This window comes from Miniopterus schreibersii, assembly GCF_964146895.1.
Source record: "Miniopterus schreibersii genome assembly, chromosome: 1".
Classification (NCBI taxonomy): domain Eukaryota; kingdom Metazoa; phylum Chordata; class Mammalia; order Chiroptera; family Miniopteridae; genus Miniopterus; species Miniopterus schreibersii.
In genome coordinates, this window is record NC_138101.1 from 78,160,821 (window position 1) to 78,188,522 (window position 27,702).

Consider the following 27,702-nt stretch of genomic DNA (forward strand, 5'->3'; position numbering starts at 1 on the left):
AAGCAGGGATTTAGCATCTCATAGAAGCCCCCATTTCCTGCTTATAACGGGTACCTCTTTCCCCCATGGTAGTGGGCCATTCATCACAATCACTACAGAATAAGATAGTATTTTTTAAGAGATTAAGGATTACGAACCGGCCCCAGGCCAAATGAAGAAACGTGACTTTTTCCAGCTTCCTCCTACGTTATGAGGCTCTTCAGAGAGAGATCCTAGGAATTTAAACCAACATAATTTGACATCAGGGAACTTACGTTTTAATACTTACTTCTGGTTATGCAGCATAGATTGGGGAGGGTGGGAGCAGAAGGATGCAGGTATTAGAAATTTGGTGAGGCTCTGCCTGGAAGGCCGGAGTCGGGAGCACTCCAGTGAGAGCCGAGTTCCTTCCTGAGCTTTCTCTACTCTTGAATCTTAATGAATTACCACTTTACAATAAATTGCCCTTAAATTACTAGATCAAGAGTCGATTTCCTTTGTCAAAGATCTAGAATTATACAAGAAAATCACTAGAGAGGAAAGTGGTTTGAGGCAGAATTTCTTTCTTAAAGACTTAAATTTCATTACAACTTCTTCGAAACAGAGCAAAAACCCCTCTTGAGCACCTGCCCGGGCCCAGCTCCCAATCAGGCCCGTCCTGAGCGCTGCACTCCTCTCCCTTCCCTGCTGCCCCCCTTCCTGGAGCAGGAGGCAGGTTTCCCCCCTGGCACCTGCCATTGGTGATGAGGGCTGGAGGTGGTAGGAAGGAGCAGCGCTTCCTAAGGCACGATCTCCTCAATATTTCTGTAGGAAAGGGCCCTTATTTCCATCTTTGAAAGCAGAGTGAGTGTGTTTGAGGAGAACAGCTCCTGAGGACACGGATTTTGTGAGCCCGGGTCCCTGGTCCCTGTTCGAGCGCTCGCCTCGCTCCCTCGCATTGCAGGAGGCGGGCGGCAGTGGTGTTTTTCCCTTCATTGAACAGATCTCGGGCAGAGCTCTTATAATAGTACTAGTGTGTTGTGCTTTTGAAACCTGGTTTTAAGCTCTGTCTGCAATCAGGCAGAGCTCTCTAGAGGAGAAAGCTATATTAAGCTTTAATTCTCCAGTTAATTTTTTTGTTTGTTTGCTGCTATAAAATTGGTTTCCTTGTCTTTTGCTTATTCCCGGCAGGTCCACCATTCAGAAAGTCAGCAGTGTCTGCGGCACTCTCAACCAGCCCACTAGTTAGACGGGGAGCGGGGAGAAATATTTTGCATATAAACTTCCCACATCATAAAGTAGAAAAACAGAGAGCAAGAGGATTTGAAGTCCTGGACTCTATTTCAGAGCTTGGGTTTTTCTCCCCCGTAATTGGCTTTAAATCCCTTTTCATCATCATTTCTAATTTTTTTGGCAATGGTTTTTCTTTATAAAAACACTGAATTTTTAAAAATTGTGGTCACAGCTTTTTCCTCCACATGCGTCTTTTACTTTCATTGACCCCAACAACTGTATTTGCTCGGAACTTTAATCTTCAAGCTGTAAAATAAAAGTTTAAACCACATCTTGAGGCAGTAAGTTTCTGCCTTTGCCATTGGTGCACTCAGAGGCTTTCATTAATGAGAGTTCAGATGACGGGGAAATAAGCCTGTTCTAGAAGGTCACGAAAGATGCCCTAATGTTTCACAAACCTATTGGTTTACATTTTCACTTATCTTTATATGTGGTTTAAAAAACTAATCAAAGGTAAATTTAGTTAATTTTGTGTTATAAGGTGATTCTGAGAGCTGCCTCTCTGCTTCTGACTTTAGAGAAACCTCTGTTTTAAAAAGATATTTGCTGAAAACCTAATCTACCTGATTATAGCAATCAAGATTTTTCGGGTATATTGAGTATATTTTGCAAATGCACGGTTTCATTATGACATTCTCTGTGTCCCTTTTCCTGTAATTATTTTTCTCTGCATTGTGCATATACTGAATAGCCAAAGAGCTATCTGTAAGGGGGGAAATGAATAAGTGGAAAATTAAATGTCCAGTTCAGTAGCCACAAGTCTCTGTACAGATATTAAAAACAAGTCACATCTTAGAAACACAGTTCATTCTTCCAGGGAGCCTTGGATAAACAAACTTAGTATTAGTCAAGCTAATCATATGGTACTAATTTGCAGCATTGCTTTTCCATTAAACTCTCCCCAGGTGATTCCATGCAACAATTGGGTTTGGTACATTCCAGATTTAAGTAATGGATTAAAGTTAAGCAGATATTCTTCTAAAAAGACAGCATGTAACCGGAGGCTGTACTAGAATTTTCAACATGAAAACCTCTAGTATGGGAAGAGTAAAATACATTAATATGCACTATTCTGATCCTTCTTTAAGAAAGAAAATTGTGAGGTGGAAAGAGAAATTGAAAGTCCGTAGGTCATAGTTACGTGGTTTCGGCAATTCAGACAGGTGGCTTGGAAACTGGTTCTGAAAGTTTCTGGATGGTTCTGGAAGTTTCCAGATGCTACACAACAAGCATGGCAGGCAGTGGAGGGGGACTGATGAAGAAAATGGATGTTTCACGTGAGCCAGAGGGTGTGGACACACCTGCCTGTATTAGGCTTTCTTCCCCCTCCTCCCCTGCCCCGAATTATGGGCATTAACGACTATTATGTTGTAAAATAAGGTTAGTGAACCTGCTTCCTTCCTCAGCATCTGTTGCTCTAATTTGTTCCTGAGGTCTAACTTGTGGTGGGGGAGTGGGCTTCAGATCCAGTCTGTCACTAATAGCTCTGTGACCTTAGGCAAGTATTGATCTGAGGTAGCCTACCTTGAAGGTGTGCTGTTAACTCTCAGGTAATCTTTATGAAACTCCTGGCACATAGTTCTCACTCACTCACTCACTCAACAAGCTAGTAGTGCTGTCAGTGTCACTTATATATAAAATCAAACACTTCTGATCTTCCTGGGGTTTACTTTGGGGTAAAAAAACCATTGTTTAAGCAGTATCTATTCAGAAACTTTGTTTTGAGGCCACCAACCAAAATTTTAAGAGGTAATCGTATGCCATTCGTTTTGTGTTAATAAGCAGTCTTGGAGGCCTACAGGAGCATATTCAGTGACCCTGACATCTGCCAGAATGAGATCTCCATGTTGCAGGCATGGGCATAGCGATTGCATGTACCAGGTCCCAAGAGCAGATGACTCAGGCAGGTCCCGCTTTCCAACCACTCAAGTCGCACATCCTGAGGAAGGGCTTTCTCACTAGAGATGAGGTTCAGGTTCCTTAAAGACATGATGATAAACACTACTTTTACCTGCAGGGGCAGATTAGAGAAAAACAAAAACCAGCCCATTTCCTGGGGTCTGAAGAAGGTTGCAACCTTCAGAGCTCCAACAAGCAGCATGACTTTTTCCATGTGGAAAGTTGAACTTCTGAACCATGGCCAGCTTGGCTTGCTCTGGGGGGGGGGGGGGAGTGTGTGTAGGGGAGAGTGTTTCCCTTGGTAGAGGTATGCTTGGTTGATATTGGTAAGAGCATATCACCAAGTAGACTAAGAAGGAAGGTTCCAGATCAGCAATATGGAAGGAGCCCAGATTCTGGCTAATTGTGGTTGGAACATTTAACTGGTTGTGTGATCCCTGATAAGTCCATGACATCCCTGAGTTTTTTTATTCTTATCTATAAAATAGAGATAATACCTATTCTATATATCACTCCAGGTTGTTTGGTATTTAAATTATGATAAGATGAAGCATATTCAAAATAACGATTGCTTTGATTTCATTTTAGTTGTGTTTTAAATTTTATTTTGATTTCAAAAATAACATTAAAGCAAAATGTGAAATACTTGCGTTTAGCAGAAAGGGACCTGAGTAAACTAAGATCAGAAACAGCACTCTGTGAGAACCGGATTGGTAGAAAAAGTGCCCAAATCAACCTGGCTCAAGAGCTGGAAACTGGACTTTAGCGTGAGTTTAGCATGACACTGCTTTTGCTGAATCCTCATGGCCAAATCCTCATTGTACTTGAGCTCTCAGAAGCATTAATACTGTCGATTCACCCCTGTCTCCTGAAAGAGGCCCCTCTCTTGGCTTCTGAGGGACATGACCCTCCGCTGGTCTCTCTTCTATGATCATTATTTCTTCCTCTCCTCCGCTGGCTGCTCTTCTGTGTACCTAGGCTTTATTTCTGACCTTCTTTTCCTTCATTCTTCATGATGTCAAACAGCTCTCTCCCAGAAGCTGAATGGAATTTGCAGAAGTGTTTTGTTTTGCTGCTTGGATGTTTTGTTTCCCTTTGATTGTGCACGCCTTACTGGAGCACACATCCTCCAGTGCACACCCGCCGGCCACTTGTCTCCTACTTCATCATCTCACACTTACCTTTTCTAGGTGGCCCCTGGAGACATTAGAGCTTGCACTTCTCTGTACCTGCCCCCTTGGCACTGCAAAGTTTCAAGTACATATGCACAATGACTCCCAGTTTCAGCTGCTCTCTGAAAAGTATCTTGTACATCCCACCACCTACCTGGGTGGGTATCCTCTGGAGATCTGAAAATAAAGTCTAAATATGTCCCAAAGCGAGTTCATTTACCCAACTTTTTAATTATCTAACTCTCTTCTCCACTTTGACTAGTGACTTCATCCATTTCCCTGTTCTTTCATCAGAAACCATGGACTTGTTCATTTAGTCGGTTTTTATTCAGACGTTTATTGAGCACCTAATATGTACCAGGCTGTGTGCCAGAGAATTCAGTGGTGATCATAAAGTGACCTGACCCCTGCATCATGGCATGTACCATCTAGTCAGAGAGAAAAACATTTATGAGATAATATAAAAATAAAAATTGCACCTGTGCTAAGAAGTCAGGAGTGACTACATAGTGCTTTGAGAATTATATGTGGGTCTCTGCCCTAGTTAGGATATCAGGAAAGGCACTCCCGTGGAAAACTGAGATCAGAACGCCATGTAGCACAGAGGGCAGGAAAGGGTTAAGACACACTCTAGGTCACATTGAGGATTTTGGTTTTTCAGCCTAAGAGCAATGGAACCCACACACATTTTCAATAGAAAGAGTGCCATGAAGAGATTTACATTTCTGAAAGTTCATTCCCACAGTAGTAGGGATGGTGAGCATGGATGTGGGAGGAGCATTTGGGCGGCTGTTGTGGGTGTCCTGGCCAGAGATGACAGTAATTTGGGCTGGGACAATAGTAGGGAGACTGGAGATAATGGACAGATTCAAATGATATTTAGAAAACAAAATCTAAGGATTTGTAGTGATTTTGGATATGGGGCTAAGGAAATAGTATCAAGCACAACACATGGGTTTCTGGCATAGAGGAAATGCCACTTGCTGAGATTGAATCCTGCAAGAGAACCAGATTGGGGTTGATTTTGGACATCTGAGTCTGAGGTACATCTAATGTACCTAAAGAAGACATTTCAAGCTGTAAGTTGGATGTACAGATCTAGAATTCTAAGGAGATGGCTGGAGAAATCTACTTATAATTAATTTGTAAAGAGTGAGAAGGTAATAGAGTGCGTATGTGGTGGTTGAATGCATATACGTGACATTGGCATGGAAAGGGAACAGGACCTGAGACAGAGGCTTGAAAAACGCCAACCACCAATGGCTTAGCTCCTGTCCCCCACCACATATATTTAATTGTCATTGATTCACTTTCTTCCTGGAAGCACCTCCTAAGTTAAGGTTCTTCTCACCTTCCTTACTCCTCCTGCCATAGTGGAGGTCCTCATCGCTTCTTTCAGACCCTGTTAGGTTATAGCAGGGCTTACTGGCATTTCCTTCCAGACTCCAGAGCTTCCCATGCTGCTATACAGCTATTCTCTTACAGGACTAGTGTGATCTTGTTTCTCCACTACTCAAAGTTTTTGGGGCTTCCTCTGCTCTTGAAGCACACTATTTATCTGTCTGCCCAGCAAGAATCACATTGTACTGTAGCTACTTATTCAAGAGCTTTTATTTCCTCCCCAGCTGGAATGCAACAAGCTCTCAGAGAGAGGGGACTGGACTTCACCCACCTTTGCATCTGCAAAGCCTAGAAAGGCATTTGGCATCTAGGAGGTGCGCAGGGATGTGAACTCCGCTGCCCTCTGACTTTGACCGAATCACATCTGCTTCTGCCCTCATTTTCCTCTGCGCAGATGCAGGTAACAGCTACTGGCCGCTTACCTACTACCTCAGGGGCACATTTTGCTGCCAGTTCAAGAGATCTCCCTGTCTCAAGGAGGGGAGTTATAGAAACAATGCTTACAAGAAAGAACCGTGATACAAATGCAGTCATGCATTTTCAAGTCAATAGTTAAAACTGCTTTACTAGTTTAGGCATGACATTATTTTTACTCAAAATAAAATGCCCTCAAAACCCCATTGGATTAAATTCCACAGATTAATTATATGGGTTCAGTGAGAAAAAGTTCAAACTTCAATTTGAAGAACCTCAGGGGGAAAAAATGTTTTTTAAGCAATTAACTAACTGTACTTGTGTGTAGACCTGATATACTATTTTCCCCCAATTTAGGTTCTTTGCCTATTCTCTTTTCATAGGCAAGAGACAGAAATAGAGATAGAGATAGAGAGAAAGATAACATTTTTAAATACATTTGAAACCTAGTTATTTGGAGTAAATTAGATTACTTACTTATTACAGATTTTTATTTTTTTATCTTGTTTGGAGAACAGCTCACTGGCCATAATAGCTTGCCAAGGATTGATGCATTTGGAAGAATCTACTTAGAAAGAAAATTTCTGTACATTTCTAGGATTTTCACTTGTGAAGCAATAATAGATGCAGATAAATCCAAAATGGAACTTTTAAAAATTAGCTACTTATTTGATAAGAACTGAGATGTATGTGGGCTCTTCAAATTAAGGTATTTTCTTAAGTTGGAGCAAAATGCCCTTAAAAATAGCATATGTAATTCTGTTCTTTTTGTTACCTTGGAGAAAAGATAACACTTTTTAAAGCATTTAAAGGCATTTTTTGGTACATAGAAACAGAGAAAAAATATATAGGTATGGCCTGTACCCTCTAGAATTCTAGTTAAAAATAAATGTATAATTAGCCGATAGTTGAAATTACATATTATGTCAAAATTCAGTATCTGAGCACTGTTTCGAAGCAGTTTAGTCGCACTAATTCTGCATTTGCAGGCCTTTCCAACAGAGCCATGGGTTGAGACGGGAGGGGTAAGAATCAGAGCGGTGGCAGGATGGAAATTGGTCACGGGGCTAGAACCCCGCCTGGGTTATAGAAATGAAGAGTTACCGTTCATCTCATGCTCTGACCTTCCAGATTTTAGATTCCCCTCTTCCTTTGCACATAATGCTTTTTAAACTATAGGCAAGAAAAATAGAGTAAGAAACTTTGTTAATGAAGTTATGTATGTGTGTATGCATGTGTGTAGTTTTTTGGTTTGAAAAACCAAATGTTTGTGTGTGTGTTTTCCTACAGACAAAAAAAGTAGAGTGGTTGAGTTGTGTCAAATGTATGTAAAAACCATCAAAACAACTTTATGCATTTAAAAATATTAATGAAAATGTGGTGGAGATAATAGTATTCATCATCAATCCTTTATAATTATAGTATCACCTGCCATTTAAGTACTAATCATATGCTAATCCCTGTTCTACACACTTTAAATCTTTTATCTCGTGACATCCTCGCAATAGCCCAGGAGGCAGGAATCATCATGGTCCCCGTTTCATAGATGAGAGAAGCAGACACAAAACTTGCCCAAGCTTATGCCATTAGTGTGTGTGCTTATTTCACATCTTTTGACAAATGAACAGTAACCATATTAAGCAAAATGCATATATGCATTTTATATATTTTATATATATATGCATGTATACTTACACACTCACACATGGACACACACACAGTATTTTATGGCTGATGGAATTGAAACTCACCACAACTGAGAGATTCAAGTTCATTCTCCCTTCAAGCACCATTTAGAATTTGTTCCTATTATACAAATAATCTTAGTCATTCAAGTTTAAAAGTAGAAAGGCTAGCATATTAAAATCTATGTAAGAATTTTACGAAAACCCTTTGTTTCATCATCCAAATAATGAGCTGTGCTTTATGGGTCACCCACAAGAAGGAATGTTATGAGTAGTGTATAGTCGTTATTTACTTATTTATTTGGCCAGCAAAGACAGAGTTTCCCCAGAATTTTCTTTTTGTCTCATCTCACAATGTTTCTCACCTCTCAACTGTATCAACAGAAACCCAAAATTTCAAATGCATGTCTGGTACCTGAGCTACTTTGCCAGAACTCTGAAGAGAAAGAAATGAAAGTAAGCTTGGGGACGTTTGAAATTCTTGTCAAACCAGCCTTCACATCTCAATATTTCCAGGTCCTTAGCCCCACGTGACTTCGGGATAATAATTATGCACAGTCTTTAGTGGGAGCATTAACACTATTAATGGTAAGCCACACTTTTAGGAAGAATGTAAAGTGTAAACCCACTTAGAATGACCACTTTCTTAAGCAATGTCTGAAATATTTAGACTCTGTTGCGGAACAGACTTGTGAGCCAACCTCAGCCAAAGGAGGTCAGCTCAGACTCAGATGTGTGCCTGCACGTCCAAGCTGCCAAAAAACATAAGAAAATGTTTAGAACAATGAACTGTAAGTCAAAGGTTTCAGCTCTCATGGAAAGTTAACTCTCCAGCACTCACTCATACCTCTGATTAAGAGGGAAGATCAGGGAAAGAGCATGGAATAGAGCCACCTAATGGAGATATTTCATCAGGCAGTGACCTTTCTGTTTGTCATTGTTTGGCTTCTCTGCTTTCTTGGGCATACTGTTTTAATAAGCATTTGTAATTTTAATCTGCACAAGCATTTTAATAGTTTCCAAAGAGACTCAGAGACTCATTTGAGCTGTTTCACAATTGGAAATTGACATTTATTTGGAGATGACTCTAGTAGGATCATTAGCTTCCATCCCCCTGGTGTTCCCTGTATGGTTTCAGTGGGTCTTTTTTGGGAAGGATGCCCGTGTTTTACACTTCCAACCATGATAGTGAGATTTCTGTGCTTCTGTAAATTTTCATAACGGTACAGTTAATATTTGCACATGTGTTTAAATATCCCTGATATTTTTACTTTGTAGGGGTAAATCCTAGAGGAGTTAGGTCACCTATCTAGATATCTAGAGCATTAGTGTACCTCTCCACATGATTGCATGACACACTAGCAAAGAGCACTGAGGGCACCAGGCTGTGCATCTACCTGGCTAGGAAACTTCCACTGAATCCCTTTATTTTCCCAGGCCTCAGTTTTATCTGTAAAATGATCAGCTTAGACCAGATCATCTCTCAGATCTGGAGGTCTGACTGTAGGATGCTTGTAAATCCATTTCCAAAGAATATCTTAAGGTTAGGGAGTAGGTTGCTCATACAGAGATGTAGAGATGTTTTAAGAATAACAATAATATTATCTTCCTCTAATGAGCACGTACTCTGTGCCAGGAGTCATACAGAACTTGAAGTACATTCTCTAATATTAATCCTTACCAATTCAGATTAAGGGGCTTAATTAAACAAATGCCAGGGTAATCAACCCATAAGAGGTCTGATTTCTTATAAACGAAAACCTCCAATTTGAGCATTAATATATTATTAAAATTAAACAGTTTACTCCTACTTTCACTTAATAAATTTCATGCAAATGTTTAACAAATATTAATTGGATGGGGAAAAATTGTTAACCTTTCCAGGGTCCCCATTTACCTTGAGCTTGTCCCCCTTTGAGAAAGATCATCATTATCCACATTCCACAGGTAAGAAAGCCAAGGAGCACGGAGGCCGTGTAACCTGCTCAGTTACTCATCCACATGTGGCCAGGATGGACTTCATACCACAGGACTCATGCTGTCAGGGTTATGACATTTAGCAAACAAAAATATAGGACATCTAGTTAAATTTGAAATTCAGGTTAGCAATGAATAAATTTTTTACTGTAAGTATGTCTCAAACATTGCATGGGGCATACTTATGCTTAAAAAATTATTTGTCATTTATCTGAATTTCAAAGTGAACTGGGCATCCTGTGTCTTTATTGGGCAACCCTGTCTATGATACAGTTCTGTGATGGAATCTGATCTGTATGCTTTAGTAGATGCACTGGGCATGAGCAGGAGCAGGCCCTATTTCTAGGAAGTTTGAAATCTGGATGATGAAACTGAAACAATAAATAGAGTGAACATAGAAGTAGCCACAAGAGCATCTGAGTAGCCTTATAAAATAAAGAATACTTGTTTCGCCTTAAGGGCCTTGTTTTAGATTTTTGCCTTCGGGGTCTAGAATTAGCACTGCCGTAGGCACCAGGGCAGTTTGTGCACAATCACGAGGAGCAGATTAATAGGATGTCAGTGTGGAGAAGTGGATGGCCTCAAGAATCCATAGATTCAGAGCCCTTATCTTATAGATGTGGACACAAACTGTATACAAAGTCAAAGCTAGTTGGGACTGAAATGCAATGACCTGACCCTTCCCCAGGGCCTTTCAGGGAATGGCAAGTGAAGGACCGTTTCAGGTGGCATAAGACTAATCAGATAGAATTAAATGATGACCTAGCCTCCCGGAAATTTGACTGAGATGAGACTGTTTCGGTAGGTAGTTAAGTAGGGAATTCTTCTATCCTGACCCAGATCCCGGGACCACCAAGGGGCATGTTTCTCCATTTTGCGGCTATTTTTCTGTTTTCATGAACAGATGCTACTCTCCACCCACAAATTTTCAGGAGCTAAATACCTAAATATCAGGCTACCCAAAGGTTTTTACCCTTATTTCCTCATTTTGCTGTCTTGCTCAGAATTATTTCATATCTAACACTCTAACCTCTCAGTAATATCTCCTTCAGAAAACAGAGAAAAAAGAAAGAAAAAAAAAAAGTGAATCATTTATCTTTGCAACCTGAGAACAGACCACTCTGGAAAAGCATTAGGCAAGAAAAAGCGTTTAAAGAAATAGCTAAACAGGATTTATCCATAGATTTTACTAATTTATCCTGTTCTTGACCCTAGCTGCCAAAGATGGGTGTGTCCGCCCTTCCTCTGGATGTGGGAGTCATTCATGTTCCCTAGAGTGTCACAGTGGAACTGGATTATGCTTGGGAATCGTACTTAGTTCTTAAAACATTTTTTCAAAAGTACCCATGTGTCACATCTAACCAATTTTATTTTTCTGTATACAGAGAACGTTGTTACACAAAAATGCATGTGCGTGTTTTAATGAATGTGTGTGTGTTCATTACAAAGATGAAATGATGAAAGCAAAGGATGAAAATCCTGAGGAGAGAAGTGTGAATTACAGATCTCATTTTTCACTAGTGTAAATGTCTCTCCAGAGTAGAATAAAACACCTTTGAAAATAAAACTAATTTGGATTAGGGAAATAAAAAACAAAACCACATACCGCCTCACACCCATTCGGTTGGAATTATCAAAAGAGGATAGCAAGTGTTGCCAAGGGTGTAGAGAAATTAGAACCCTTGGGCACTGTTAGTGGTGATGTAAAATGGTGCGGCCACCCTGGAAAACAGTATGGCAATTCTTCAAAAAATTAAAAATAGAATTACCAAATGATCCAGCAATTCCACTTCTGGTTTGTACCCAAAATAATTGAAAGCAGGGTCTGGAAGAGATATTTCTATACCCATGTTCATAGCAGCATTATTCACAATAGCCAAAAGTTGGAAGCAACCCAAGTGTCCATCAGCGGATGAATGGATAAACAAAATGAAATATACACATACAATGGAATATTATTCAGCCTTGAAAAGAAAGGAATTTTTGACACACGCTGCACCATGGGTGAACCTTGAGAGCGTTATGCTGAGCGAAATAAGTCAGTCACAAAAAGACAACCATTGCATGATTCCACTTATAGGAAGTATTTAGAATAGTCAAGTTCACAGAGACAGAAATGGTGGGTGCAAGGGATGCAGAGAGAGGAGAATGGGGAGCTGTTGGTTAATGGGTATAGAGTTTTAGTTTTCCAGGTTGAAGAGAGTTCTGGAGATTGGTTGCACAACAGTATGAATGTGCTTAACACTACTGAGCTGTATGCTTAAAAGTGGTTAGGATGGTAAATTTTATGTTAGGTATATTTTATCATAATTAAAAAATAAATAAGTCAGTGAATAAAATAAATCTAACGCGGCCATTTACAAACTTACTAAACCAATATTTACTGAACATTGATTATGTTCCAAACAATATTCTAGACCAAGAATGTCCAGTGCTAAGACTGACATTCTGAGGTGCTGTGGTGAGCATTTAGCACAGAATTGCAGAGCGAGATGACTTAGTAAATGCATGGACCCGCTGGAAATGCCTGTGTTTGTCATGGGCATGAGGAGAAAGGAAGGTTGAAGAAGTGTGGCAATTATATATTTGTTTTTCATCTCTGTTCCCTGAGTCACAAAATAGAAGGTAGCAGAAACCCCAGAAACCCCAAGTCTAGAAGAGGAGGTAGAATTGAAATAAAAAATCGTAATGTGAATTTACAAACTATGATAGTCATCATTAACTCATAACAATGATCTCCTGTATTGAGGGATGGTTAATTATTATCAATCTCATCGTCTTAATTTTTTTTATCTTATCCATGTATATGGACTAATATTTATGTTGAATATTGACTTTCCAACCTTCCTGTGCTGTCCATCTTTGACCCGTTTTTGATGAAAGCTAAAACAAGAAAGCAAAGAATGATACGATTACAAAAAATAGTCATTGGTATTTGCTTATTAACAACAGAATTGTTTAAAAGTACTCTTCATTGGAAATCAATTCCTGATTTAAGAGTCAGGAAACCTTTATCTTTGTCCCTACCTAATTATTAACAAGCTGTAGACTTGACTGGATATATCACATTCTCTCTGAGACTCATTTTAGGATTTATCATGTCCTTAGACTTCTAGAGAAGGTTCTTTCCAGAGATGACTTTCTATTAGTTAATGAATTGGAAATTTTGGTGGCTTCTAATCAGTTTGTGCATAAGATATATATAATTTTTAAATCCTTAATCATTTTATGGAATTTGGACTTAAATATTTTCATTTCTTACCAGAAGTTAATCCAAGGGAATTGCCCTGCCAGATTTGTAGGCGTGACAGGCTTTGGGGTGTCAGGTACAAGGATTTCTTCTGGTTACCATTCTAATGAAAGCTTTTAAAATGCACTGTGCTTCTAAGCCTGGTGCAGCCAACATTGCCAGAGGTAAGAAACAGAAGGGAGAGACAGGTGCCCACAGCGGCCCTGGCCCAGCTGAGAGGTTGACTTCCACGGATGCAATGTATATGTTCTAACGGAGTCCTTCAACTTTCCAGTGGTTGGCGAATCTTTGAAACTATTGCAATATCATTTTTAATGTACAGTTGCCTTTTGTAAAATACAACAGGAGCAACCCATAACCCGTTGGCCAAGTTCTATTGGTTTCTCCCCATCATCATTTTTGTTCCTCTTCATGTTTACTTCTCTGCCTCCCTGGCATCCGTATAGAAAGGTTATTGAACTACAGCAAGGCAAGGGCCAAGGTACAGCAACTTCCACAGAGAAGTTTTATAGGACTCCTTTCTTAAAACTGCATGGGTGATGCACAGTAGTAAAGTCTTCCCACTTGGATACATAGAAGCAGTTGTTTAGCCTAGGCTATGAAAAGATTTCCAAAGGGCAATACAAATTGTGGGCCATTCAATGCCATGGATTAAAAAAAAAAAAGATCGACAGGAAGGTATTGTAGAATTACAATAATAATACAAACAGTATTTATTGCAGGTTGTTGGAGTCTGAGTTACGATATAATCATAGCTATTTTACAGCAATAGTCTTTACTTCAATGCCAGTTTGTTTCCTGAAAGCTTTAAAAAAATGTAACATAGTTCATATACTGTGTCACCCCATAATGAAGCCAAGCAAAATTGACTCCTCATTTTATGTTATTCTTCCTCGGGTCCTTGAAGGATTTAAAAAAATATATAGCTTCCAGTCCACTCCCTTCTTTTCTTTTTACAGAATTTCCCACTCCTGACACCCTGTGGGAAAGACTAAGAAAAAAAATAAAGGGACTGTGGGAGAGAAGTCAGTCAAAAACCAGCTCTCTAAACTCTAGGGGCTTTATTCTTTTAATTTTTTTCTTTTACATAGAGAATATTTGCAAAAAGAAATCAACAGATTTATAATTCCCATTATTTGGCTAGAAGCAGCACACAAGTGCATACTTCCTGTGCGTTAGTCATTTTAGTTGCCTAGCTGCAAAACACAAATATATTGCAAAACTACTTTTTCAAGACAATTGTACCCATCTGTCAAAGAATCTACTCCCCTAACTTGTTTTTTAATATGTTAAAAACAATAGACGTCACCGTATCAAATTCCAAATTTCTAATTGCTGCAACCTTGCTTAACTCTACGTTTGATCCCTGATGCAGCTTAAATGTTGAGCTTGCCTGAGGCCGCATGAGACAGTTACAGAAAATAGACCAAAAGACCTGGAAATGGGCAGTGGAGGTATCCTGAAAGAACTCCCCCCTCCCCCCCAAAGCCAGTAGAACAAAGAAATAAATGTCCTTATATGCTTAGATGAATTAAATTCCCAATTGCAAATTTCAAGTGTGTTAGCATTATTCTAGAACAAATTGCCCCAGTGTTGACTTCTGATGGTGTAATGAGTATTCTGAGATACTTGAACATGATCCCAGATTCCCTGGTGTTTACCTCCTCAGGGTTGGCTGAGGGTCACGACTAACACAAAGGGCAGCAAAGGCACTTCTGGAACAGGGTTCACAGAGCCACTCTGTCTTCCCTGTGCCATGTGGTTGGCACAGTCTGAGGTGCACCAGCTTCTCACAGATCTGGGGCCTGAAGAGGTGATTCAGTAAATGCAAAAGTAAGGTGCTGGAAGAAGGATGGGAAATGAGAACAAGTTCAGTTTTCTTGGACTTAAGTTGTCCACTCTTTATTCTACCACATACAAAGGGACCCAACTCACAGAGGCACGTTGGGGGACCTGTGATGTTGTACTCAAAGCCCCACCTCTCCCTAGACAACTTGTCCCATAGCAATATCTCCCCAAGAAAATGAGTACAGTGCCTGATGCATTTGCTAAATGCACAACACTTTGGGGAACTTTGTACAAATGGGTTCAGCATAGGAATGCTACAGCTACTCACGGGTAGGTGTGCATGTCCTCAGGACCTCTTGTGAAATCCCAGACATGAAGACAAAAGGGATCACCAACAGCACAGGAATCATTTTCAAAGGCAAGACAATAGGTCCAGGGTCTTCTTTGGCAGTGTCACATTGGGCTCAACTACTTGACAAATGGCATTCTGATGTTAGAACAAAGGAGAGAGTAACCCTTTCTAGGTGTGATTATAGCTTCGTGATGGGCATGCAGGTGAATCAGTTCAATAAAACAGTGATGGCCAATCGGTTAACCACATAGTCCGTGATTCAGGGTTGGGGCCCATCTTGACTTCAGGATCTTCTCCCTGGGGTCCTTGCTAATAGTCTCAAAGTTACTTCTTTCTTCCCCAGTCCCTTGTTTTTAAAGCGGAAATATTGTTAGAAACAAAAACACTCCCCTGAGGGGGGAAAGATGAAAAACAACAATAAAAAAAACCAACCCAACTTCTGAGAACATGCATTCCTGGCACTAGAATCAGTGGGGAGAAAAGATGAAATGCAAATTCAGCCTATTACCTAAAAATAGTAAAGAATAAGATGCCTGGGTAGCTATCTCAACTACCTAGGAATCATCCTAGGACACAATTTTAGAGTTCCCCATGTCAGATATATTAATAGTATATCAACTTTTGAAGTTTTAGCCCAATATATAAACAGACATGTATAAATAAATACTTTTAATGTGAGTTCTGCAAAGCAAAAAACTGAACAAAGAGGAAAAGTGAAACCACTTCTTGCCCTTCAGAGTTTTGAGGATCTGCTTTCATGTATAAAACTTCTGTGATAATGCCTTATGTTGATGGTTTGTCTTCTCTCCAAAAACCATTGTCTTTTCCACCTTCTGGCACATAGCCCATCCTAATCAACCTGGTTAATGTAAATGAAGAAATAGCAGACATAATTCAAAACCACAAACAATTTTAAAAGGCATTTATGCTTGATTTTGGAATGCACATGGCATTTCTCCGTCCCAGTTGTGTTTATTAGACTCATGTTCAGCCTGAACTCCTCCACAGCACACAGTAACTGTATGAAGAAGCTGCCAAGATTTCTCCTATGGCCAGGATGATGCCAAACCCAGATTAAGAACTCGCCTTAAATAAACTACAAAGTGGGTAATTAGGAGCAGACAGCACATCTCACTTATTCTCACACTATCCCTTGAAACTAGGTAGAACTATAAGCCAGGATTTTGAATCACAAAGATCAAGGAAAGTATGGAAACAGACCTGGATTAGAAAGGAGGGATCAGTTGGACTGTAAATACGCAGAGGCCAGACCCTGTCCAGACGCGTGTTACCTAATTTTAATTCTCACAGCGGCACAGAGTCGTTATCCCCATCGTACAGAAGGTGCCAAGAATCGAGAGGTCAATGACCATGCCAAGGACACATGTACCTAGGGAGAGGCCGATCTAGGGGCTACACCCAAGTTTTTACTTGACCCCAAAGCTATTCCTCTTTTTGTAAGAACTAGGAAGCTCACCAGACATCTTGAACATCGCACTTAAGAGAGAAATGTGGTCTTCTGTGATATATAATACAATTATAGAATTCATTAACAGCCCAACAGGAAACCTGATATATCTATGATATATTCCTGACCATTCCGATCTGATTCCTAACAGGCAAAGAGCTCAGAGTGCTTTTATCCTGCTTTCTCTCCAGAGCCTTATCTCAGAGATTAGCCAGGATGTCTGCCCAGCGGCTCCCTACTGTACAATCATCTTTGTCCCTTCTCCCTTTTTTTTCCTCCAACCTTATCAAATTAGTAACAAAATTCTGTCTGTTTTACCCTCTTGCTGTCTCTCACATTTGTGCTCCTTATATAAGCATCTGGAGTATACGTCAGGGGTATGATGCCTGGACTGCCGAATTAGCCTTTTAACTTTAGCTTTGCATCTTGGAACTACGTGTGCCTTGTGGCCAGATTAATTTTTAAATGTCTCAGGCCTTCCCATGCATCAGCCCCTGAATTTGTATGGCATGGTAGCCCTATCCTTTTGGAGCTTATCTAGTGGGGAAAAGAGACAAAAGCATGTAAGCAAATACGTAATTATGAGTCCATAGAGATCAAAAAGATTTGAAGGGGGTGCTGGGATAGAGAACAGTGAGAAACCTACTTGCATAAGGGGGCCAGGGAAGGCCTCTCTGAAGAGGTGATATTTAAGCTGAGATGGACCTGCTCTTATAAAAAGTCAAGGGTAAGTATTAAAGGTGACAACAGTGTGTGTAAAGCTCCAGGACAGAAATTAGCTTGTCTGGCTGCATATTTGATGGACAAAGGGGAATGTGTCATGACATGAGATAGAAAGAGTGAGCACGAGTCCAATTGTGCAAGGCCTTGTAGTTCCTGTCGGAGTTTTGTGTTTTGCTCCGTGTGAGATGGAAGTCATTGGCAGTGAGGGTTTCTGTGTGACGGGACTCATGTTTTAGGTTCTGAAAGAAAGCTGGTGTGGTGGCGGTGTAAAGAGCAAGGGGAAATTGAAGCAAGGGGAGGCCAGAGGTGGTGACGGAACAAGACTAGGCAGGGTGCTTTCAATATTTTTGCTTTTATCCGGAGAGCCACAGGAAGCCACAGAAGTATTTTAAATAGGAGATGACTTGACCAGATTTGTGATGGCAGAAGAAAAGGCTGAGGTAGACAAGAGAGAGGACTTAAGAAGACCAGTTAGGAGGCTGTTTTAGGGGTTCATGGAAGAGATAACATAATCGCTTGGACTAGGGCAATGGAAAAGAGTGGGAAAATTTAAGGTGATTTAATAAGTTTTTTATTTACTTATTTTAAAATATTTTTTCTTTTGTAGTAAGCACTTAAGATAATATCTACTCTCTAGCAAATTTTAACGTATACAGTACAGTATTAATAACTATATATCCTGTGTTGTACTTACTATATCTCTGGAACTCGTCCATCCTGCACAGCTGAAACCTTGTACCTTTTGGCCAATCCCTCTGCGTTCCTCCCGCACTCAGCCTCTGGTCACTACCATCCTGCTCTCTCGTTCTATGACTGACTATTTTAGATTCCTCATGTAAGTGGCATATACAGGATTTGTTGTTCTGTGTGTGGGCAGCGAGGCAAAGGGCAGAACCAAGGATGATGCCCAGGTTTCTGTATACAACTAGAGGCGGGTAGTGCCCTTTATGAAAATGTGGAAGATTGGGGAACAATTTGAAAAGGAGGAAGGGGCGGTCAGGAGACCAACTTTGGACGTGTTAAATTTGAGATAGCTCTTACAGAACTCCTAGGCATCCCCACAAAGGTGTCACGTAGGCAGCTATATCTGTAAGAATGGAACTCAGAGAAAAATTCTGGGCTAGAGATATAAATTGTGGAATAAAATCCAAACAGATAGAACTGAACCATGCCATGGGAATGAATGAGGTCAACTAGGGGGAGAGTGTAGAGAGAAAGAAGAAAACTGGGGGTGGAGCAGAAGAACCCCATTATCTAGAGTTTGGGGATAGGAGAAAGGCCAATCGAAGAAGAGCAGCCAGACAGGTGAAGAGAAAGTCAGGAAAGGGTGGTGTTAACAGAAGCTAATAGAAAACATTGTTTCACTTGGGAGCAATCAATAGCAGAGTTAAATGCTGCTGAGAAGCTGGAACTAAAACTAGGAGTGTGACTTATTAGAAATGACAACACTGAGGTAGATAATTACCAGTGCAGAGGCGGTTGGGCAGGAGCCATTCTGGAAGGGACTGAAATGGGAAAGAAGGAAAGGGAGACGATGTGTGCAGGCAAATCACTACTTAAAATCCTTTTTAATTCCGTCACCTCTGTAGTGAGAAACTATAGATGGCTCCCTACTTACTGCCTGTACATAAAATCCACATTCCCTAGCCTCATTTCCCACCTGCCTTCCATAAGAATACTCCATTCCGGTCAAACTGACTTAATCTTACTACCTTCTTTCCTCTCCACTTCTGCCCACAATAAATTCCTGCTCCAGGAATTCCCTGCTCACTCCTGTGTGACCCAGCTCCTGCATGGGGTCTTTCATGATTGCCCTGAATTTTTCATCTGAATTTTTATAGCACATTCTGTCTAAAACCCCTGTTGTGGCATTTGTCAAATATTGCTTTTATTTATGTTATCTTTCATGTCTTATCTTACCAAAGGGTCAGGTTACAATGCACATTACATTTAGCATTTTCCCAACACAAAATATTACACATAGTAGTACACACTATTAATTGTCTGAAAGGTGGTGACATTCTCCACTCCTTAATTCCTAATTTGGAGTCAGTGTCAAGGAGAACAGACCTATCCATACACCTCCCAGATTCTGCCCCAAGGTAAAATGCTGGAAAAGTGACAAGATCCAGATCCAGTGGCTATGTTTTATTTTGTTTTAATAAACTTTTTTAAAACTTTAAAATAGTTTTAGATTTATAGAAAAATTACCAAGATAGTAGAGTTTTCATATATGCCATATCATTTCACTGTTATTAGCATCTTACATTACTATGAATCATTTGTTACAATTAATGAACCAATATTGATACATTATTATTATTACCTAATGTCCATACTTCATCCAGATTTCCTCAGGTTTTTTTAACCTAATTCCCATTTCCTCTTCTGAGATATCACATTACATTTTGTCATTATGACTCCTTAGTCTCCTCTTGACTATAAAAGTTTCTCAGATTTTCTTGATTTTTTTGCTATATTTATGTATGTATACACACACACACACACACACACACACACACACATATTGATTTCAGAGAGAGGAAGGGAGAGAGAGATAAAAACATCAATGATGAGAGAGAATCATTGATCAGCTGCCTCCTGTATGCCCCCCACTGGGGACCGAGCCGGCAGGAATCAAACCCCAACCTCCAGGTCCATAAGTCAACACTCAAGCACTGAGCCACGCAGGCCAGACAGATTTTCTTGTTTTTGATGACGTTGGCAGTTTGGAGGTGTACTTGTCCAGTATTTTGTGGAGTGACCCTGTGGATTTGCCTGGTGTTTTTCTCATGATTAGACTGGAGTTGTGGGTTTGGGGAAAGACTACAGAGGTGAAATGCCACCATTCTGATCACATCATATCAAGTGTACATGCTATCTATAGGGTTTTTGACTATTGATGTTGACCTTGATCACCTAGTGTTTGCCACGTTTCTCCACTACGAGGTGGTTCTTTTCCCCCTTTCTATACTGTGCTCTTTGGAAGAAGTCACAATATGCAGCCCACGCTTAAGGAGGAGAGAGTTATGCTCCATCTACTTGAGGGCAGCGTATCTACAAAAATTATTTGGAATTCTTTTGCATGGGAGATTAGTCTTTTGTTCTGCATTCAATTAGTTATTAACCCATTCATTTATATCAGGATGGACTCATGGATATTTATTTTATGCTTTGGATTATAATTCAATATGACTTAATTTTTTGCTTAAATTGTTTCACCTTTGGCCACTGGAAGCTCTTTTAGTTGTCTCCTGTGTCCTTTGATATATATCCTTTCTCGTGTTTTTTGTTTTATTTTGTATTTTGGTTATATTTTGAATACTTCCCTTGTTCAAAAACAAAACGTTCCATGCATATTGTGTGTATTTTCTGCCCCAGTCCTAGAATCAGCCATTTCTCTAAGGATCCCTGGTTCCATTTATTGGAGAATGGGATTAGAAACCAAGATCAGGGCACTAAGTATTCTCATTACTGCTGTGTTGTCATTGCATCTAGGCCCTCTCAGGTGACAGCAAGGAAATATGCGTGTATATTTACCCATGCATGTATGCATATTTCTAAATATTTCTATAGGTCACTGTCCATATCGCTGTGAAGCTAAACTTGAGTTCATACTGAGGTCTCCAACTCTAATCCATTACCTTCTCCCCTTGTTTATTTGCAAACTCCCACTCTAGCAGTGAGACACCTGGCTCTCAACTTATGCCTTCCATTTACTTAAGTGTTCAATTTCCCATGGATAGTGGTTTCAGGATGTCAACCCCTACTTATACTCCATTGGGAAACAGCTATATCAGCTAGAGTACCGTGCTCATATATAGGTGCTTTTGCCTTTAGTCTTACAGACTCTACTCATTTCTACCATTATTTAGGTCAGAATCTTTTCACCCCATTTCCTTTGGTGAGGTTGTTTTATGTGATTCAGTACATTTAGATTATTTTTGTCACATTCTGAATTCCACCTGGGATCCCTGAACTCCTAAGCGATTTTTTAAATTTGCAGAAATTAAGGTTCACTCTTTGTGCTGTAAAGTTCTAAAGGTTTTGATCAATGCAGTGCCATGTATCCATCATTACAGTATCATGCATTATAGTTTGACCACCCTAAAATTTCCCCTGTGTTTCACCTAGTCAACCTCCCACCACAACCCCTGGGCAACTATTGATATGTTTACTATAGCTATATTTTTGGCTTTTCCAAAATGTCATATACATAGAATTATAGAGAATATAGCCTTTCAGACTGGTTTTTTCAAGCCACAATATACATTTAAGATTCACCCATGTATTTGCGTGGCAACTTGATAACTCATTTCTTTCTACCATTGAGTAGTATTCCAATACATAGATGTACCAGTTTATCTATTCAGCTATTGAAGGACATCTTGGTTGTTTCCAATTTTTGCCAACTATGAATAAAGCTTCTATAAACATTTATGTGGGCATAAATTTTTGGATCATTTGGGTAAATACGTAGGAACATAGCTGAACCATAAGCTAAGACTATGTTTAGCTTTGTAAGAAACTACCAGACTCTCTTCCAAAATGATTGTACCGTTTCGCACTCCCACCAACAATGAATGAGAGTTTCCGTTGCTTCACACCCTCACCAGCATTTTGAAATGTCAGTTCTTTGGATTTTAGTCACTCTAAAAACGTGTGTATTGGTATTTCATGTTCCTTAATTGGCATTTCCCAAATGACAAATGAAACTGGGCATCTTTTCATATACTTATTTCCCACGCGTAGATATTATTTGATGAGGTGTCTATTCAGATATTTTGCTCTTTTGTAATTAGGTTGCTTGTTTTATTGCTAAGTTGTAAGAATTCTTATATATTTGGTTACAAGTCCTTTATCAGATGTATTTTACAAATATATATTTGTATAATAAATATACAAATAAATATATATTTATTTTGTATAAATAAAATATATATTTTACAAATATATATTTTCCCAATCTGTGGCTTGTCTTTCATCCTCTTGACAGTATCTTTCTTAAACTAGAAGTTTTAAATTCTAATCAAGTCCAAATTATTTATTTTTTTCTTTCACAGGTTGATTTTCTTTATATATACATAAACTCCTAATCACCAAACACAAAGTAGTATAAATTTTCTCCTGTTTTCTTCTAGAAATGTTGTAGTTTTGTATCAGAGGTGATTTTTATGGAAGGTATAGGAATGGGTCTAGGTTCAGTTTTTTGTATATGGATATCCAATTGTTCCAACACCATTTTTTGAAAATATTATTCTTTCTCTATTAAATTGCCTTTGCAGCTTTAAAAAAAAAAAAAAATCTGTTGACTACATTTCTGTGGGTATCTGTCTGGGTTTTCTATTCAGTTTCATTGATCTATGAGTCTTTTCTTTCATCCTTACCATACTATCTTGATTATTGTAACTTAATTATAAGTCTTAGGTAGCATGAATCCTCCAACTTTTTTCCCCCTCTTCAATGTTGTTTTGGATATTCTAGGTTTTGACTTTTCATATAAATTTTAGAATCAGTTTGTTGATATCACAGAATAACTTGCTGGGATTCTGATTGAGTTTGCATTAAATCTATATAGATCAAGTTGGGAACATTTGACATCTTAATATTGAAACTTTATTTTTATTTTTTTTTTCCATCACCATTTATCCCCCCATACCCTTTTCCACCTGCCCCTACCCCCTACCCCCACTATCTGGTGATTATTGTCCATGTCTGTGAGTTCTTGCTACTTTTTTTCCTTTTTTGCTCAGTCCCTTCGCCTTCCCCCCAACACCTTCCTCCTTCTAACACCAGAGCTGTCTGCCTGCTCTCTAGCTATGAATCTGTCCCTATTTTGCTCATTAGTTTAGTGGACACAGACTGTCTCTTATTTAAAACTGTTATTTCTTTCATTTTCCTTGGTACTATTGCCCATGTTTTTTATTTTATTTCAAATTTCAATTGGTATACGGGGGGAAAAAAGCCTTTTGTATATTGACCTTATAGCTTACAATCTTGCTATATTTGCTGATTAGTTTCAGATTTTTTTAGATTCTTTGTAATTTTCTACGTAGACAAATCATGTCATCTGTGAATAAAAATGGTTTTATTTCTTCCTTCTGATTTGTATAGCGTTCAGTTCTTTTTGTTGTCTTTTTTCCATTAGCTAGGGTTTCCAGTATGATGTTGAAGTGAAATGGTGCCAGAGGATATCCTTGTCTTATTCCTGATCCTAGGAGGAAGGTGTCCAGTATTTCACTATGAAGAATGATGTTAACTGCAGGGGGTTTTTGGTAGATGTTCTTTATCAAGTTGGGGGAGTTTTCCAACATATTTTTTCCCCTTTTTTAAGGGAGTTATTTTTTAAAAACTTAATTGGTGTTAGAATTTTGAAATGCTTTTTTCTACATCAATTCATATGACCATATGATTTTTTTGCTGTAGCTTTTTAATATGGTGAAATACATTGATTGATTTTTTAATGTTGAACCAGCCTTGAATAACTGAAATAAATCCATTTGGTCATGCTGTGTACTTTTTACACACTGTTGGATTTCATTTGCTAATATTTTGTTGAAGATTTGTGTATTTATTTTCATGACAGCTATTGATCTATAGTTTTCTTTTTTATAATATGTTTATCTGGCTTTGATATTAGGATAATGCTGACCTCCTAGAATGAATTAGGAAGTGTTTCCTCTGCTTTTATTTCTGGAAGATAATGTGGAGTATTGGTATTATTTCTTTCATAAATTCTTGGTAGAATTCACCTATGGAGCCACCTGGACCTGATTTTTTTTTAAGACTATTAATTATTGATTAAATTTCTTTAACAGATATAGAGCTATTTAGGTTGTCTGTTTCTTATGTGAGTTATAGTAGCTTGTGTCTTTCAAGGAGGTGGTCCATTTCATCTAAGTAATCTGATTTGTAGCCACAGAGTTGTTTGTAATATTTCTTTATTATCCTTTTAATGTACATAGGATCGGTAATGATGAAGTTTGTGTCCTCTCTCTCTTATTCTACCTGGCTAGAGGTTTATCAATATTATTGATTTTTTCCCAAAAACAAAAACAGCTTTTGGTTTTATTGATTTTCTTTATTGTTTTCCTATTTTTAATCATTGATTTCTGGCCTAATTTTTTATTATTATTTCTTTTCTTCTGCTTGCTTTCATCTTAAATTGCTCTTCTTTCTTTAGTTTCATAAAGTGAAAGCCAGTTATCAATTTCAGATCTTTCTTCTTTTTTAATATATGCATTTAGTGCTATAAATCTCCCTCTAAGCACTGCTTTTGCTGCATACCATCAAATTTTTAAAGTTGTATTTTTATTTTTATTTAAGTAAGATTACTTTAAAGTATCTTGAGGCTGCTTATTTCAATGCATGTCTTATTTAGAAGTGTGTTGTTCCATTTCCAAATATTTGGGGATTTTATAGTTATCTTTTGGTTATTGATTTAGTTTCATTTCTATTGTAGTCTGAGAACATACTTTTAATGACTTTTATTCATCTAAATTTAAGGTATGTTTTATGGTCCAGAATGTGATCTATTTTGGTGAATTTTCCATGCAAGTTTGAGAAGTATATTCTGTTGTTTTTGGATGAAGTATTCTATAAATGTCAATTAGACCAAGTTGATTAATGGTACTGTTCCAATCATCTATATCTCTTTATTGATTTCTGCTTGCTTTATCTATCAACTACTGACCAAAGGATATGAATTGGTGATCATGTTTGATCTTTGAAACAAAGTTACCCCTTCCTCAACACTGCTGATCCAATTTCTCTTTGGATCCACTCAGGTGTCTTTCCATGAATTATAAAAATTAGTATCCTTGAAAAGTGATGATAGTAAATTCCTTGGCACAACAGCTATGAAAAAAATAGGCTAAACAACCACTTTGGAGGATACTGTGAAAGAGAATCATGAATTAGGAAAAATTGAATTAGATAATTTCTAAGATTCCCTCTCACTCTGGGATTCTGGATTCTCTGATATTTTTTACTTGACTTTTATATTTCTTTGCTCTCATTCTTGTACTTGCTTTACAGTCTTGCTATTTTTGTCTTCAGTAATAGAAGTTATCTGTTAAATAAAACCTAGCCTGTGACCTCTGCCTAATACACAAGAGTATATTTATTGGGGGACCTAGTGTGTCAAATATTTTTCTAGTGTTTTTCTGTATGAGTGCCTGTCCGAAAACATTCAAGCCAAGGGGAGAATAATCCCTACCCTCCTGTGAGCAAGACAGAGTGGAAAGTCTGTAAAAGTTAGAAAAAAATAAGGAGCCTTTATTAATACTTTTGGCCAAAACTACTGCCTTCTCCTGGAATTTAAAAAATGAAAGGAAAGGGGAGGGGAGAGGAAAGGGGCGGGGAGGAGCGGGGAGGGGAGGGGAGGGGAGAGGAAACTCTCTAAGACACCTGAACTTTTTCTATAGAAGATTCTGCTAAGTGGGGAGAAATAGTCCAGAGAAGACTTACTCTACTGCTATTTGCACTTGTGTCCCCAGAAAAATGAGGAGCCTGGGGAAACATTCACAAATGACTCTTTTATAATGTCTGTAAATCAGTCATACAAATTAGCACACGTTCTATTCCTAACTGTAAAGAAATTCCCTAAGTCTTTCCTCTATAGGTACTCTTGGTTTAGTTTTCTTGGGATTCTCTGACTTTAGGACATTTTAAGTATGTTTTATGTCCATGAGGAAGAGCGGTTTGGTAGGGTTAGCATAGAAATTTGGCACAAAGCCTGACATATGACTTGGCAAAGGGACAGAAAATTTGCAATCAGAATTGTCTTGAAAACTGAAGAATGTATAGGTGCTATTTATTGCTTACCTCTCTCTCCCACAAGGACTTCCTTTTGAGAAAGAGCCTTGTAGCTATTCATTAGTTCCCAGAGCTTCATGTTAGATGGATGAATGACCAGAATTTTCATTCCATTTGTGTAGACGAGAGTGAGAAACAGCAAGGTTTTAATTATTTGCTCAAGGATAGTACTGGTCTTCTAATTCCAGTTCCTGTTCACTGCCTAAGCAGTTTCATAGCCTGTAATATTTAAAGCACTGCTTAAATGTTTTATTTAATGATGAGTGACTTTTGCCATCATAGATGGGAAATAGCTTTGGCCATTTTCTTGCTTGAATAACCGGAGTCTCTGAGAGGGCAGCCCTATTCTTCAAGGGTCTCAAATAAGAAATCTATTTTAAATATGTGTCCAAGTGCAATTAGCTTTCTTAAAGGGAGAAAGAAATAAAAAAAGAAAGAAACAGTCCTAGTTTTGAGTCCATTAGCCTTCAGCTCATTGCTCCAAAGAAAATGGGAGTTGTTTTGCAAATAACACTATATTATTGTGATAATATTTGTGGAAACTCCCTAAAACATTAAAACAAAATAAAATAGTGAAACAAAACAAAATTATACAAACACACACACACAGAGACACACACGGAGTTGTGGCTAAAAGCCTCCCACATATTTCTGAGCTGTATCTTCCAAGAGAAATACTGTCTTGGGAAGTGGTGTCAAAGAGGGATTCTAAAAGCAGAAGATATAATTGGACATTGAGTAACCATTTGGTTCAGTGATGCACAATTCATCAATTCAATAGAGAAAGTCAAGATGTCAGTACGTCTCTGTCGCAGTTTCCCCATGTGATTTGAACAGATCCTCCCGCAGGAGCAGGCATTTCCTTTGACAACCTTTGGGACTGTTCATAATGAGGAATCTGCTCTCACCTACTCCTCCTAAGACCGAGCATTTTCATGATTAATTATATAGGGTGTCTCCCAAAATAGGTATACACACACTTTGAATAATCATGAAGGCAGCATTTATTAAAGTACATTTCATTTTCAACATTCAGCTACCAGCTGTTGGTGTGTATTCATTTTGGGGGACACCCTGTATATAGCACAGCCTTCTTACAGCCTGAGGTTTCAGTGTTGTGTTCCAGCTTCTTTGTGCTTCCCAGGACCTGGCTGTTCCTAAGGCATCTGTGTGACAATGAGCCCTTTCCACTCGCTGCCGGAGTCTTTCATGAATGTTCCCTGTATCAACAGAGCAGCAGCTGCTGCCTGGTCAGGACAAGTCTGCAGAATCTGACAGTGTCTCTTCATCTCGGCAAATACGGTGCAGATAAGCAAATACCTTTCCAAAAATCCCAGAAGAATCTATGAATGTGATAGTTTCCTTGTCACTTTCTGTTCAGGAACTTGTCCTTGTTTTGATGTTTTTATCACCTGGGCTAAACGTTTAGAAGGGATCCATAAATGGTGAGAAAAAGCAGTTATTGCCTTCGGAGCTGAGTGTAAGACGCTGAGCCAGGGTGGAAG

The 27,702-nt window shown here is 38.8% G+C and overlaps 1 protein-coding gene across 7 annotated transcripts in view; it reads left to right on the top strand.

Moving 5' to 3' along the window:
• CELF2 (CUGBP Elav-like family member 2) overlaps positions 1 to 27,702 on the top strand; it is a 789,880-nt gene that overhangs the window by 307,070 nt on the left and 455,108 nt on the right. The window contains exon 1 of one of the 7 annotated variants that reach the window (XM_081128229.1): positions 5,948 to 6,123. The exons of the other annotated variants lie outside the window; for them this stretch is intronic. The gene's annotated coding sequence lies outside the window, so the exon portion shown is untranslated. Of the gene's footprint in view, positions 1 to 5,947; positions 6,124 to 27,702 lie in introns of those variants that run through there. 7 annotated transcript variants of the gene reach the window in all.